The 13,114-nt window shown below is 57.4% G+C and overlaps 2 non-coding genes across 2 annotated transcripts; one reads left to right on the top strand and one right to left on the bottom strand.

Moving 5' to 3' along the window:
* Positions 1-10,125: 10,125 nt before the first annotated feature.
* TRNAH-GUG (transfer RNA histidin (anticodon GUG)) lies at positions 10,126-10,197 on the top strand. The gene has a single exon. It is a non-coding gene; the product is annotated as a tRNA-His (tRNA).
* A 452-nt stretch (positions 10,198-10,649) lies between these two features.
* Positions 10,650-10,721, bottom strand: TRNAH-GUG (transfer RNA histidin (anticodon GUG)). The gene has a single exon. It is a non-coding gene; the product is annotated as a tRNA-His (tRNA).
* Positions 10,722-13,114: the final 2,393 nt, after the last annotated feature.

Below are 13,114 nucleotides of genomic sequence, written 5' to 3'. Positions count from 1 at the left end.
GTTTTTTTACAAATACTACCATTCCAGAGGAATTGCAGGGGTCCTTCCTTCCCATCCTGTCCTGTCACATCCCTCCCATCACTCCCTCCTTGGAGAGGCAGCTGCGCTGTGGCCATGCTGGGGATGGAAGAGGGCCTATGGTCTGAGCCCACCTAGGACCCCCACACCTCCTCACCATTTGCTGGGCCTGTTTCTCTTCCAAATTTCTCTGAGGCCTTTTGACTGCTGGGCACCTGGCACAACGTAGCCTCGTTCTCTGATATGTGCCCCATGGGTCATCCTCTTCTCACCTGAGGCTTCAGCAGAGCCTGGAGGGGCATCAAGAAGAAGATCCCTGGACCCATCTGAGCCCTCAGATTTGATCTTCCCCTGGATATTGGCTTCCCCTGGGCCAAACCACCCAGACAGCAACATGGGGCAGCAGGGTGAGGAGAACATGGGTGAGGGCAGCTGGGGTGGGAGCCCTTCTCAGGAGACTTCTTTGTGCTTGGGGGGCTTTTAAAGGGAGCCCATAAGGATACCAAATGAGCTCCTTACACCCCACATGGCTCAGCACTGGCACGGGCTGCTCCTATTTTTCTGCAGTCGTGACAAGATACTAGCGACATCCCTCCATTCACAGCAGCTCATTCCAGGTTTGAAGGAGCAGCGACAGATTTCTGCATTCGTGCTGCCAAAGCCCAGCTCCATCTGCGTCTCACGCAGCAGCTGGTGTTGCTCCCATCCCCAACTGTTTACATCCCTTGTATCTGATGCACATTGGGACCTGGGTTTGATGCCTGCACCACAGATACTGGCCCCGATGCCACAACCGTGGCCGTGATGCCACTCCGCCTGCGCGTTGCCACAGCCCGGCGCATGGCCATGACAGATGGCTGTCACCTAGTGTCGCTGGTGTAGGGACTGGCAGGGAACGTGGAGCAGGACTGGCAGACAGCAGAGGATCGGGGAGCACACACTGCACCAGACTCCACATTTTGGCTACACTCTCTGGCAGCCATGGTGGGGAGACCTCTGGTGGGACGCAAGGTCTGGGGGCTGCCCGCAGAGCCCCCAGAAAGGAGGGAAGGATGGCGGTGGAGATGCTGTGCACACAGTCCTCAGCAGGGAGGAGAACTACCCATGGCTGCACACGAGATTTTTGGCTTGCTTACATGGACCATGGGAACAGGGGAGATAGGAGGCCACCTGTAGTGACCTGCAAGGAGCCGGGGCTGGACCTCTACACCACGAGCTCTGCTCCCACCCTCTTCCCCATCTCTGGAGGGTCCAGGAGCCCTCTTCTGTTGTCTCTGCACTGGAGCTCACAGCACAGCCCTTCCTCTCACCAAAGGCAGCAGTAGCTGCTGGCCTGGGTAAACACTTCCCAGGCAGGTCAGAGCATGCACCAGGAAGAAAAATCCAGACAAAGTCTTCCGGGCTGCTGCCAGCCCTGCAGAAAGCTGTGTGTGTCCTCAGGCCTCATCCCTCTTCCTGGGAGTGAGGAGCTGCTGCAGTTACCCTGAGTGCTCCTTGTGGTCACCCACAGCTGGGGACAGGAGCCCCGTCTGGCAGCCGGGAGAAGAACAGGACATGGGACCTTCCCAGGGCATCAGAGGGCTCAGGCCACATTGTCCCGATAAACTTTCCCCTCCAGTTTAACCCCAGGTGGTGTGGACACAGCCCGGTGTCCCCCGGGCAGCAGCTTTTGGTGACTCAGAGGAGAAGGTCTCTGTTCCTGCATGCTCTTGAGGAGGTGGTGGAAGATGATTCACCCACGGGTGATGTGGGGGCTGAATTTAGCATTTGACACTTGCCAGCGTGTCACTGGAGTCAGGCATTGGGTTAGCTGCTACCCCTGACACCAGCATCTCTCCTGGCTCATAGGGAAGCCTGCAGCTCCTTGCACCTCCAGGTACTTCTTCCGCAGCTTCAAATAAATGCCAGGAGCTTAGAAATATCTGTGATGACTCCAGCCCCTTCCCTCCTCAGGAGCACCATACGTAAGCCCTGCTGTGCAGGGCAGCAGGGACCGAGAGGTTGTCACATCTACCGGGTGACACCCCAGCCTCCCCTGAGGTCTGGGTACAGCAGAGGACGTGAGGACTGGAAGGCGGCAACTGTGACACCAAAAATGCTTCCCAGGAGGCAGCCAGGGGGCCCCGGACTGATAAATGACACATCTGTTCTCTGCAAATGAACAAAAATTGGCATAAGGAGTAGGAAACTGGCATCGTTAGGGGACAGATGGATAAATATGACATATTGGGAAAGAGTCAACACAGCTAACTTAAAGCAAATTTCTTTTTCCCAAAGCTAGTGGCTTTCTTGGAAACAGCCAACAGGCACCTGAGGGTGATCCAGCTGGGAGAGGTCACCTGCATTGCCACAAGCAGACCATTTGATGAGAGGAGATCAGTACAGAAGTGACAAAATCTGCTAATAACATTGAATTATTGTGGATGCTGCGGATGAATGCTAAGAATTGCAGGAGGCTGAGCCACTTGGCAATGAAACGAGACAAAAGCTAGTGTCAGAGAAGTGACATAGATGGGGAAACAAGCCCAGCCTCATGTCTGAAGTGATGGCTCTGAGACCAGGAGCTCTGACAATCTGTGAAAACGTCCCCTCAGCACTCAGCATAGGTCAAAACTGCAAAACCTCACTGCTAAAACTGATAGGAAGGGTTAGGAAAAGGTAGAGATGACATCAGAGGTGCCACTATTCCCTGATCAGTTCTCGGCCTGTGTGGCAGGTCCCCCCATCCCAAAGATACAGCAAAGCTGGAAAATGCGCAGAAAAGGGCAAGAGGATGATCAAAGGTTTTTGTGCATGGTGGGTGTGATGGACCAGGGCTCTTTGGGATGGAAGAGAGACAACTGGGATCACGGCACAGAGATCTGTGTGGCTGGGGAGGGTGGGGAGAGACTGGTAGATCGGGGATAAACAGGAGGAGGTGACTCAGTGCACAGCAGCCCTCTCTGCCACGAGCCACTGCAGATGTACATGGTTTAGGAACAAGACCAGACAAATCCACAGAAAGAAATCCATCAAGCACCGCTAAATATAAAGACTGGCACGAGGAGCCTTGCAAATGCTTAGAGGCAGGGATCGTGTCTGGGGGAAATGTTGCTACGCATTTGCGCCAGGAGACCATCAAAGACGGGGCAGTGGGTGAGATGAGCCGCTCTCGCCACAGGACCTGCCCACATACAGGGGACACTGCTCCCAGACACATCGTGCCCGCAGTGTGCTTTTGTTTGTCAAGCCATTCCCACACTGGAAGCATCCCTCTTCCAGCAGCCCCTCATCTGCACACCCAGCACAATCCCACCGGTTGCTCCATAGCACTTAGGAGCCTGCAAGCTTCCTTCATCCCTTCCAGATATCCCCACTCCCATCTGGCTGGAAGGAAATGGCACACAACAGCCATGCTCAGCCATCCCAGCTCACTGCCAGGTGCCCTAGGGAAGGTGAGGAGCTGCCACGGGAGGGATGCTCTGCACAGGGTGCTCTGCAGCCCCCTCTCATCCCAGCCTGCTGCCGTGGTTTGCACAGGGGTGGGCAAGGGCCAAAGGCAAGCAGTAAGCTGGGGGAAAGCAAGCCCACACCAAGCCCCGTGTATGATGTGACACATTGCTCCTCCCAAGCACCACAAACCAGGATGTTTCTGCATCTATGCTCCCACACGTGGTGCAGACCTGGGCTCTGTCAGCACAGTCAGGCCACTTGGACACTGTCTGTCCGGACAGGCAGGACATGCCCAATGCATCTGCATTTACCAAAGGGAGAAAATTCTTGCAGACACTTTTTTTGCAGCTCCCCAGCCTTTCTGTCAAAAGAACTCATTGTGCAGTTGATAATCTAATTGAAGCCATGCTAAGTGACCAAAAGGAGAGGCGACGACTCGCTGACAGACATCTGCCAGCTCAGAGCCAGGCACGTCGATCGCTGCCTCAGCCGCGCCAAGCCTTTTCTGCCTCTGCTCTCAGCACTGACAGCCCTCTGCACATCCACGACCCTAAGCATCATAACTGCTCTCTGCTGTGATCCGTTATTTCATTAACACTTGACGAGGTGTGGAGAGCCGTGGGGAACTTCATTTCCACAAATACAGGCACAGCACCCTGAAAACAGGCCAGCAAGAGAGCTGGGTGACAGAGATGAGAAAAAAATTACTTTGGGACTGACACCCAGAGCATGAGAAACACTTCTTTCACCAACAAATGCCAGGTATGGATTTGAGGGAAATTTCCAAACAGCCACTATGTAAACTCTTTGGTGTTATTATTATTTTTTTCCGTAAAATCATTTCACGTGGGTTCAAGCCCTGGAGAGCTGAAGCCACACGCAGTGCCCATGGGGACAGGGGAGCCAAGCCACCGGAGCTCTCTGCAGCTGCCTTCTGTATTTCCCCAGAAAAATCAGGCTCATGGCAGGAGAACCTCGTGACAGATGCCGGCTTGGTGGCAACAGCTATATTATATCATGCAAATCTCACAGCCTCATCCAGCCCCCAATTTCACACTCTGCTCTGCCAGGTTGATGCTTTCAGGGCTCCAGCTGGAGCACAAATTCAACCCCTTCATTGCTGCCCCTCCGGCGGGAAGGGCAGGGAGGAACACCTGCATCTGTGGGGTATTATTTGCCCCCTACCAGGGGGCTTAACCTTGCAAGGGCACAGCAATGTCCAGGTGGGATAAGATGCCTGAATTCCTCCTCCAAATGAACAAAGGAAGCGGGACCAATCTGAACTCAATAGCAAGTGGTAAAGTGGAATTGATTGGAGCTGCCTGCTCTCATCGATCTGAGGCAGAGCAAACTAAGGAGCTGGAGCATTTGCAGCTCAATCAGAGGGACGTGCCGGCTGGAGGCCTGTGCTCTGGGGCTGGCAGGGGACCTGTGTGCCCCAGGAAAGTGTTAATGGTGGGTTTGATTAATCCAGCTGCAATGGCCACACTCACACAGCTGAGTCCTTCTCCAGACAGACTTTCACTGGCTTTTCATTGCCGAGGGGGTGTGAACCACCCCTGGCATTCCCCTTATATCTCTTAATAGGCCTGTCATCAACCATCAGGAAGATGGGCACGCGGACAGGAGCAAAACAGGAGCCACTTCCCCCCACAAAGTGGGGAACAATTGCTTTTGCCACCAAACCAGCCCTGTATCTCCGCAAGGGCTGGGAGGCAGAAAATGAAGGTGAATTCAGAGGGGTGTGCAAGGCGTGGAGAGGTGAGGGCCGGGCAGACTGCCTGGCAGCATGGCTGCCTGTTTTCTGCCTGCTCAGCATCACAGAGAGGGGTTAAGAGGTAGCTGCGTGCAGGCTGTAAATCCCTGCTGCGGAGGAGGCTCCAGCGCCTGGTGCAGACAAAGGCAGATGAGAGCTCAGGCTGGCGGCTGGAGCCAGGCAGGGCACACACCAACACGTGGCAGCCTTTATATGGGGCTGCGGGGTGGCTGGCTCTCCCCCGGGATGCTTTTATCACATCCAGTCTTCAGCTGGATGCCAGACCCACAAGAAAAGGGCTCAAGAGGCTGCTCTAGGCTTTGTGCTCCCTGGAGGTCAGACAGGACCAGCTTTGGTGAATCTATGCTCCATACATTCTGGGGACCATTTTCCTTGGTCTCTGGATGTTGGAGCCAGGCAAGGGGGTCCCAAAACACAACCAAGCAGAAAATCAGTCTGTTGTAGCCTGTTTGCCTGCCCCAGATAGCCCTGGCAGACTGGAAAATGTTCTTTGAAGCTTGGGCTTTAGAAGAACCAGGACCATCTCATGCCCTGTTGTGGGCTTATAAAGCCTCTCAAGAGCATCGCAGCTGAACATTCATGTCGATAAATGCTTGAGCCCTTCTCCTCCAGTCCTTGGTGCACGTCTCATGAGCTAGAAGAGGAGGGGGAGGTGGATGGTGGGGACAGAGCTGTGTCAGGTTGCTTGCAACTGTCTACCAGCTCAGATGTGCTGTCCTTTGCCCCCAAATCCCACCCATCTCCAGAATTATCCCAGCCCCAGGACACTTCCCTGGCCTGCTCTTGCTCCAGCATCCTGCACTGGCCCAGCAGTGCCTGTGGGTGTGGGAATATGGCATACTGGGCTAGGTGGTACAGCTCAGTGGAGTCACTCTGGTTTCCTAAGGAAGGAAGGTGGGCTTTCAGCAGCAGAGCAAATTGCAAGCTGAATTTATGGCCTCTGAACACCCGGAGATGACCGTGCTGGCCCACGCCAGTGCAGGGTTTGCTGTCACCTGTAAAGCACAGAGTGCCCTCTTGCAGCACTGGCATCCGTCCCACCTCCCTGGGCACCAGGGCCACTCCTGGGGCTGTTTGGGGGATGTGAGACCAGACAAGGATGTGGTGGGGATTGCTCTGCCTCCCATCTGCCTCCCTGAGACAGGGAAAGGAGGCCAGGGGCTGCCCTGGTGAGGAACAGCTGGAGAAGCTGCTCGAGGGGCAGAGTAGCCGAGACAGACACGCAGTGATGAATTGCTCTTGTCCCTGTGCCAGCTGGAAGATTTATGTTTGTGCCATGGAGTGGCAATGTTGGGGCCCAGCAGCACTCTCTGCCTGGCTGCACCAGCCTTTCGACATTGCAGGCACCTTTAAAATCCCACTGAACGCAACTCACAGGCATCAGATGGCTTGGAGAAAAGCCATCAAGGGACAGGGCAGGGTGGGGAGAGCAGAAGAGCCTGCCTGGAGCAGCCGTCCTGCCCAGAGCAGAGCCCAAAGGGATCAGTGCCCCCACAAGCTCGTCCCTTTTCCTCCACACTGCATGAACACGTCCTGGGAGGTCTGAACCATCTGGGACAGACCAGCAGATTCCCATGGACAAAACCTCACAGCAAAGGGCTGTTGGGGCCCTGACGACCTGGCATGGCTTTGTTAGCAGTGGTCATACCCAAATCCTGTCGGGGAAGGCAGCCTCATAGGTAGGAAGCTGTGCTGGGACAGGGCCACCACCACCAGTGGCAGCAGCTTCATGCTTCCTCTTCCACACCTGCCAGGCCCCTTCCACTTATCTCCATGTCCACTCGCCACCTCCCTGCTCAGTTCATGTTTGGCCAACTCCTCCTTATCGCTGCAGTGTTTATCTCAGTCATGCCAGTTCCAGCAGTTGAGATCATTGTTATTCTGCTGGCTTCCCCCTTCCAGAAACGTCTGCCAAACATCCAAACATGAGTCCTGTTGCTTTCTCCCTGCCCCTTGAGGAGCCTGCCCCATACACACCCTGTCAGCAGCACCCGGCATGCACCACCGAATCCCAGAATGGTGGGGTTGGAAGGGGCCTTTGGAGATCATCCAGTCCAACCCCCTGCCAGAGCAGGGTCACCCAGAGCAGGTTGGATGGGAACATGTCCAGGCAGGTTTGGAATATCTCCAGACAAGGAGACTTCACACCCTCTCTGGGCAGTGCTCTGGCAATTCCAGGGCTCGGGCACCTTCAAAGGAAAGAAGTTTTTCCTCAGGTTGAGATGGAATTTCCCCTGTTCCAGTTGGTGCCCATTGCCCCTTGTCCTGTCCCCGGCCACCACTGAGAAGAGTCTGGCCCCATCCTCTTGCCACCCACCCTTTAGCTATTGCTCAGCATCCATAAGATCCTCTCTCAGTCTGCTCTTCTCCAGCTGAACAGCCCCAGGGCTCTCAGCCTTTCCTCAGCAGAGAGATGCTCCAGGCCCTCATAATCTCCGTAGCCTCCGCTGGACTCTCTCCAGCAATTCCCTGTCCTTCTTGAACTGGGGAGCCCAGAACTGGTCCCAGTGCTCCAGATGTGGCCTCCCCAGGGCAGAGCAGGGAGGGAGGATGACCTCCCTTGACCTGCAGCCACACTCTTCTTAATGCACCCCAGGAGACCATTGGCCTTTTTGGCCACAAGGGCACATTGCTTTGGCCACGGGCACCCATGCAAACCTGAGCCCTGCACCACGCCAGGCCAAGAATCGGGATCAACACCATGATGGACACCAACCACAGGGGTCCCGCTCTGCCTGCCCATGCAAGTGCCCAAAGAGGAATCCCCTGGTCACTGCGTGAATTGCTGTAGGTTCTCTGTTCCCACCATGTGTGGGCAGCATGTCCTGCCAGTGGTGTTCTGCATCTCCACACTGTCCCACCTTTTCCCTTGGGTGCTTCTTCCCCACCACAGCTGTGCTGACCCAGTACAGCAATTGTCCAGGGCGATGCATGAGAGCAGGCCAGCACAGAGCTGGGCTTGTCCTTCACTAGTGACACAGCTCAGCTCAGTGGCATTGTGACACCACCAGCTCAGTGTGGAGCAAGGCACAAAAGGCCAGGCACAGGGCAGCACAAGGACCTCTCCCCTCCACAAGCTTGAGATTCAGAGGTTGCGATGACCCCACCTCTACGGCTCAGCTGCCCCCTGTCCTGCAGATGTCTGGGTGGTCTCTCCATGGTGCAGCCAAGGGACTGACGACAGCGTTAAACTCCCTGGACATGTGAGGAGACACACGTATCTCCTTCCAGTGATGTTGCACCTTTAGGTCCAGCATGAGGACACAGATGATGAGAGGGTTGGCCACAGGAGAGCACAAGCATTGTTCCTGCAGCCCTGTGTGTGGGACAGACTGGGATCCTCAGAGAGCAGACAAGGGAGCGAGAAGGGCAGCCCTGGGGCAAGAGGGCAGCACCAAAAACCACGCAGACACACAGGTCATTAAGAAATACCAGAACCACCCCCCTCCACCACTTCCTGGTCAGTCAGGTTTGATGTAGAGAGCATCTCCCATCGCATTGCTGAGGGACGAGCATGCACACACCAGCGCCCAGGGCATGTCAAGAGCAAAGAGGCCAAAGGAAGAAAGAGGTGGGCATGGACAAAGGGAGGACGCAAGAGGCTGTTCTGTCTTCCTCCACCACTCTGAGCTCTTTTGGGTTGGGTATGAGCAAGATGAAGAGCTCAGGGTGGCAGGAGTAATCGCTTCACAGAGTAATCAAGGTGCACAGGGCCTTCCTCTGGTTTGTCCCAAGCCTCAGGAAGACTCCTGTCGATTTAGGATTCACCAGCTGCAGCAGCTATACAGGAGAGGGCGTGGTGTAGGGACATACCCCTGCCCAGCACAGGCAGCATGGTGGGCGGGAGACCTTTGCCTCTTCCAGCTCCCCCATACATGCACACGTAGAAGTGCGTATATAAGTTGCCATCTATAGTGATAAGCCAGTTGCACGGGCAGGAGCAGTGGTTTCTGTGCCCAGCTCTTACGCACCACAGAACCGTGACTCATCTGGGTCAGCCAAGTGCCTTGAAGTGCCATGATGGCTCTAAAAATATTTTGCACAAAGAAATCCTTTTGATCCCAGGTGCTCTGAATTCTTAGCCTATCTGTGAAAATAAAAGAGCCTTTAATATTTGGAGTGCTGTGAAAATCATCAGCAGCGGTGACGGCAGCCATTAACTATGAATGTGCATTTCACCAGGAGGAGACAGGAACCGCCGCACAGGAACCTGACACTGTCTTGGGCCACAACGACAATTTCACCCTCAGTCCCTCACCTTCCTCCCCACGCCCACAGCACCACCCTGGCTGCCCAGTCCCTGAGGCTGGAGTACGGAGAAACTTCACTCCCCGAGCAAGCCCCGCGGGGGTGCTGGGTGGGGTTTCCGCTGGGGGGCACGGGGAGGGGACAAGGCCGGGGTAAGAGCTGGGTGAGGGTGAGGGCGGGAAGTAGGAACAGGCCTGGAGCTGGGCCAGGGTCGGCAGCGGAGGGCTCGGGCCGGGCTAAAACCAGGCCCAGCTGAAGGCCGGGATGGGACACGGGGCTGGGGTGGGGTGAAGAGCGGGGATCAGCCCGGGATGCGGCCTGAGGGCCGTGTGGGGGACCACGGTCCCGGCCCAGGCTGGGGCCCAGGGCCTGCGTTCGGGGGGGAAGGGGGAGGCCTAGAAGGGGCCGGGCGGGGGTCCCTGTCTCGGACTCGGTGGCGGGTCGGGGCCGGGCCCCACCGGGCCCCTCAGCGCCCTCGGCCCCGCGCAGGCCGGGGCGGGGGGAACCTGCCACTCACCCCGCGTCGCCGCGGAGACAGACCTGAGGGGGCGGAGCGCCAGTCCGCGGGTCTGCTCCGCCCCGGCCCGGTCCCTCCCCGCCAGGGCCAAGGGCTGCGGCGCCGCCCGCGTTTCCCGGAGCCCCGGTAGCGCGCCGTGATCGTATAGTGGTTAGTACTCTGCGTTGTGGCCGCAGCAACCTCGGTTCGAATCCGAGTCACGGCATCGGCCAGCGGTGGCACGGCACACGGGCTGCGTTTTTTTCCTCCAAACACGCCGGTTTAGTAAAGTTTTTTATTTTACTTGAGGTTTTTCTTTCAGTTTATTTTATTTTTTAATTTTGGTTTACTTACTATTTTAGTTTATTATTTTATGTTTAGGTTTTTTTTTTAATGTTGGTTTGGTTTATTTGAATTTATTTTATTATTATTTTATTACTGTGTTTTATTTTTCATTTTATTTTATTATTTATTTTACTTTATTAGTTTATCCCCCCGTGGCGGCGTTGCTTGTCCCTGCCCCCCCGCACCGCGCCCCGCCAGGAGCCGGGAAAAAAACCGTCTATGAACTCTCGGCGCGACGTAGGGGGGGAATAAATAAAAATTTACGTATTGGGGACGCCGGCACGGGGCAGAGCCCCAAAAACGCAGCCCGTGTGCCGTGCCACCGCCGGGCGATGCCGTGACTCGGATTCGAACCGAGGTTGCTGCGGCCACAACGCAGAGTACTAACCACTATACGATCACGGCGCGCTACCGGGGCTCCTGGGAGACCGTCTGGCGCTGGAGCTCTTGACCCCGTGGCACCCGGAGGGACGGAGGCCGCTTCTCGCAGGGAGCGCGGCGCTGGGGCGGCTCCAGCCCCCGGGCGGCGCCCCCGCGGCCCCCTCTGGCCTTGCAGATTGAGGCCGGTTTAGCAAGAGGCCTGGGGAAAACCCACGGGGAGAAGACGCTGCTCGTGTGCGGCGGGGAAGCGGCACAGGGAGCGTTTCTGTGCGTGGGCACCCCGGGCCCCCCACGGCACCCCTGGTCAGCGATCTCTGACCCTGCTCCTGCGAGCGGGCCACGGAGATGCTGGGAGGGCTGGAGCCCCTCTGCTGTGAGGACAGGCTGAGAGAATTGGGGGGGTTCAGCCTGGAGAAGAGAAGGCTCTGGGGAGACCTTAGAGCCCCTTCCAGTCCCTAAAGGGGCTCCAGGAAAGCTGGGGAGGGACTCTGGATCTGGGAGGGGAGCCATAGGAGGAGGGGGAAGGGTTTGACACTGACAGAGGGGAGATGGAGATGAGATCTGGGGAAGAAATTCTTTGCTGTGAGGGTGGTGAGAGCCTGGCCCAGGTTGCCCAGAGAAGCTGTGGCTGCCCCATCCCTGGAGGGGTTCAAGGCCAGGTTGGATGGGGCTTGGAGCAACCTGGTCTGGTGGGAGGTGTCTCTGGCCAGGGCAGGGAGTGGCACTGGATGGTCTTTAAAGGTCCCTTCCAACCCAAACCAGTCTGTCATTCTGTGATTCCTAACCCTGGTGCTGGCTCCCACGTCACCCTTGGTGCCACGTCGCTTCACCACTCCCTGTGCAAAAAAAACCCAAGGCTGGGAGAGCTCAGCCAGGCGCATGCACGTGGGGGTGCAACTCCCACTGTCCCACCTGAAAAAGCGGCATCCCACACCTGCTGGCAGGCAATGCTTTTGCCAGCGGTGGCCCCTTCCACCCTGCGCTGCTCAGGGAGCGGATGACACCACCTGCACCACCGCAGCTTCAGAGGCCGCAGGTGCCTGGCCCCTTTCCCAGGACGTGGGTAAAGGTTGGATTTCTGGTTTTCATATCTTCCCTCCAGGCTTGTTTCGCTGGGAGGTGAAAGTATCCCAAGGCATCCTATTTCGGGCGTGGGGCCGCCCCACACACCCCCGTGGGCGGCCGGGAGGAGCAGGGGCGGCCACGGCCCCACAGGGCCTGGCCCAGCTCTTTGGACTGAGCTGTTAATTGGTAACCAGGACCGGGAGCTGCGCAGCTGGGGCTGGCGGGTGAGTGTGGGGGCACATGGGGCATAGGGAGGGCGTGAGGCCATGCAGGGGGCGAGGACATAGGGGGAGCGACAGCATGGGGCACAAGGAGATGGGGGGGCGCAATGGAGTGGGGCATGGGGGCATGAGAGTGCAGGGGGAATGAGGGTGGGGGGTGTGAGGACATGGGGGACGAGGACATGGGGGGCATGAGGGGTGAGGTACGAGGAGATTGGGGGCACAATGGAGTGGGGCACGGGGGTATGAGGACATGGGGGGCATGAGGGTGAAGGGACCACAGGGGCATGGGAGGCGTGAGGGTGTGGGGCACAGAGACATGGGGGCACGAGGACATGGGAGGCATGAGGCTCTGGGACACAGGAATGTGGGGGTGTGAGGGTGTGGGGCACAGGGACACAGTGCGGGGGGAAGAAGGCGTGCGGCCACGCTGCACCACAAGGTCATGGGGGCCCAAAGGGCATGGGGGTGAGGGGGCACAGCATGAGGACATGGGGCACCATGGGGTGAGGGGGCTCATCAGTGGGGGAACCTGCCACCCCACTGATTGGCAGCCAATGAGGCACCACCAAAAGACAGATGAGCCAGGTGTGGGGGTCGCACTGGGGGGCCATGGAGGTGGCATCAGCCCAGGGGTCCTGGAGGGCGCTGGGCCTGGGAGAGGCAGGAGCTCTTAGGGTGTCCTAGAGTTCTGGGAGGTCCTGGAGGGGCTCCAGCTCGGGGAGGCTGGAGGGGTCACTGAGCCCAGAGGGGTCCTGGGGAGCATCCCTGAAACAGTGGTGGCCCTGGAGGGGGATCCTCCAGATCCCTGCCAGGGTCCTGGGTGGGGGTTCCCTGAGTCCCAGGAAGTACTGGGGATGCTGGAGGCCCTGGAGGAGGTCTGGGATCCTGGGTTCCCACCATGGTCTGGATCCTGCCCTGCTACTGAGGAGCCACAATCCCAGGGACATGCTGGGGGCCAGCACACCTCAGTGGTCCCCCTTGGTGGCTCCACCAGCCCGTGGAGCCCACCACCACCTTCAGCCACCCTGAGGTCCCATATTGAGGAGGATGTTCTCCAAAACTCCTCACCTCCACTCATTTCATTTGGGGCTCGGTCGCTCCCTTCAGTGGACCCTAATTCTTGACTGC

This window comes from Numenius arquata, chromosome 11 (genome assembly GCF_964106895.1).
Source record: "Numenius arquata chromosome 11, bNumArq3.hap1.1, whole genome shotgun sequence".
NCBI lineage: Eukaryota > Metazoa > Chordata > Aves > Charadriiformes > Scolopacidae > Numenius > Numenius arquata.
This window is presented reverse-complemented; position numbering and strand designations above follow the sequence as displayed.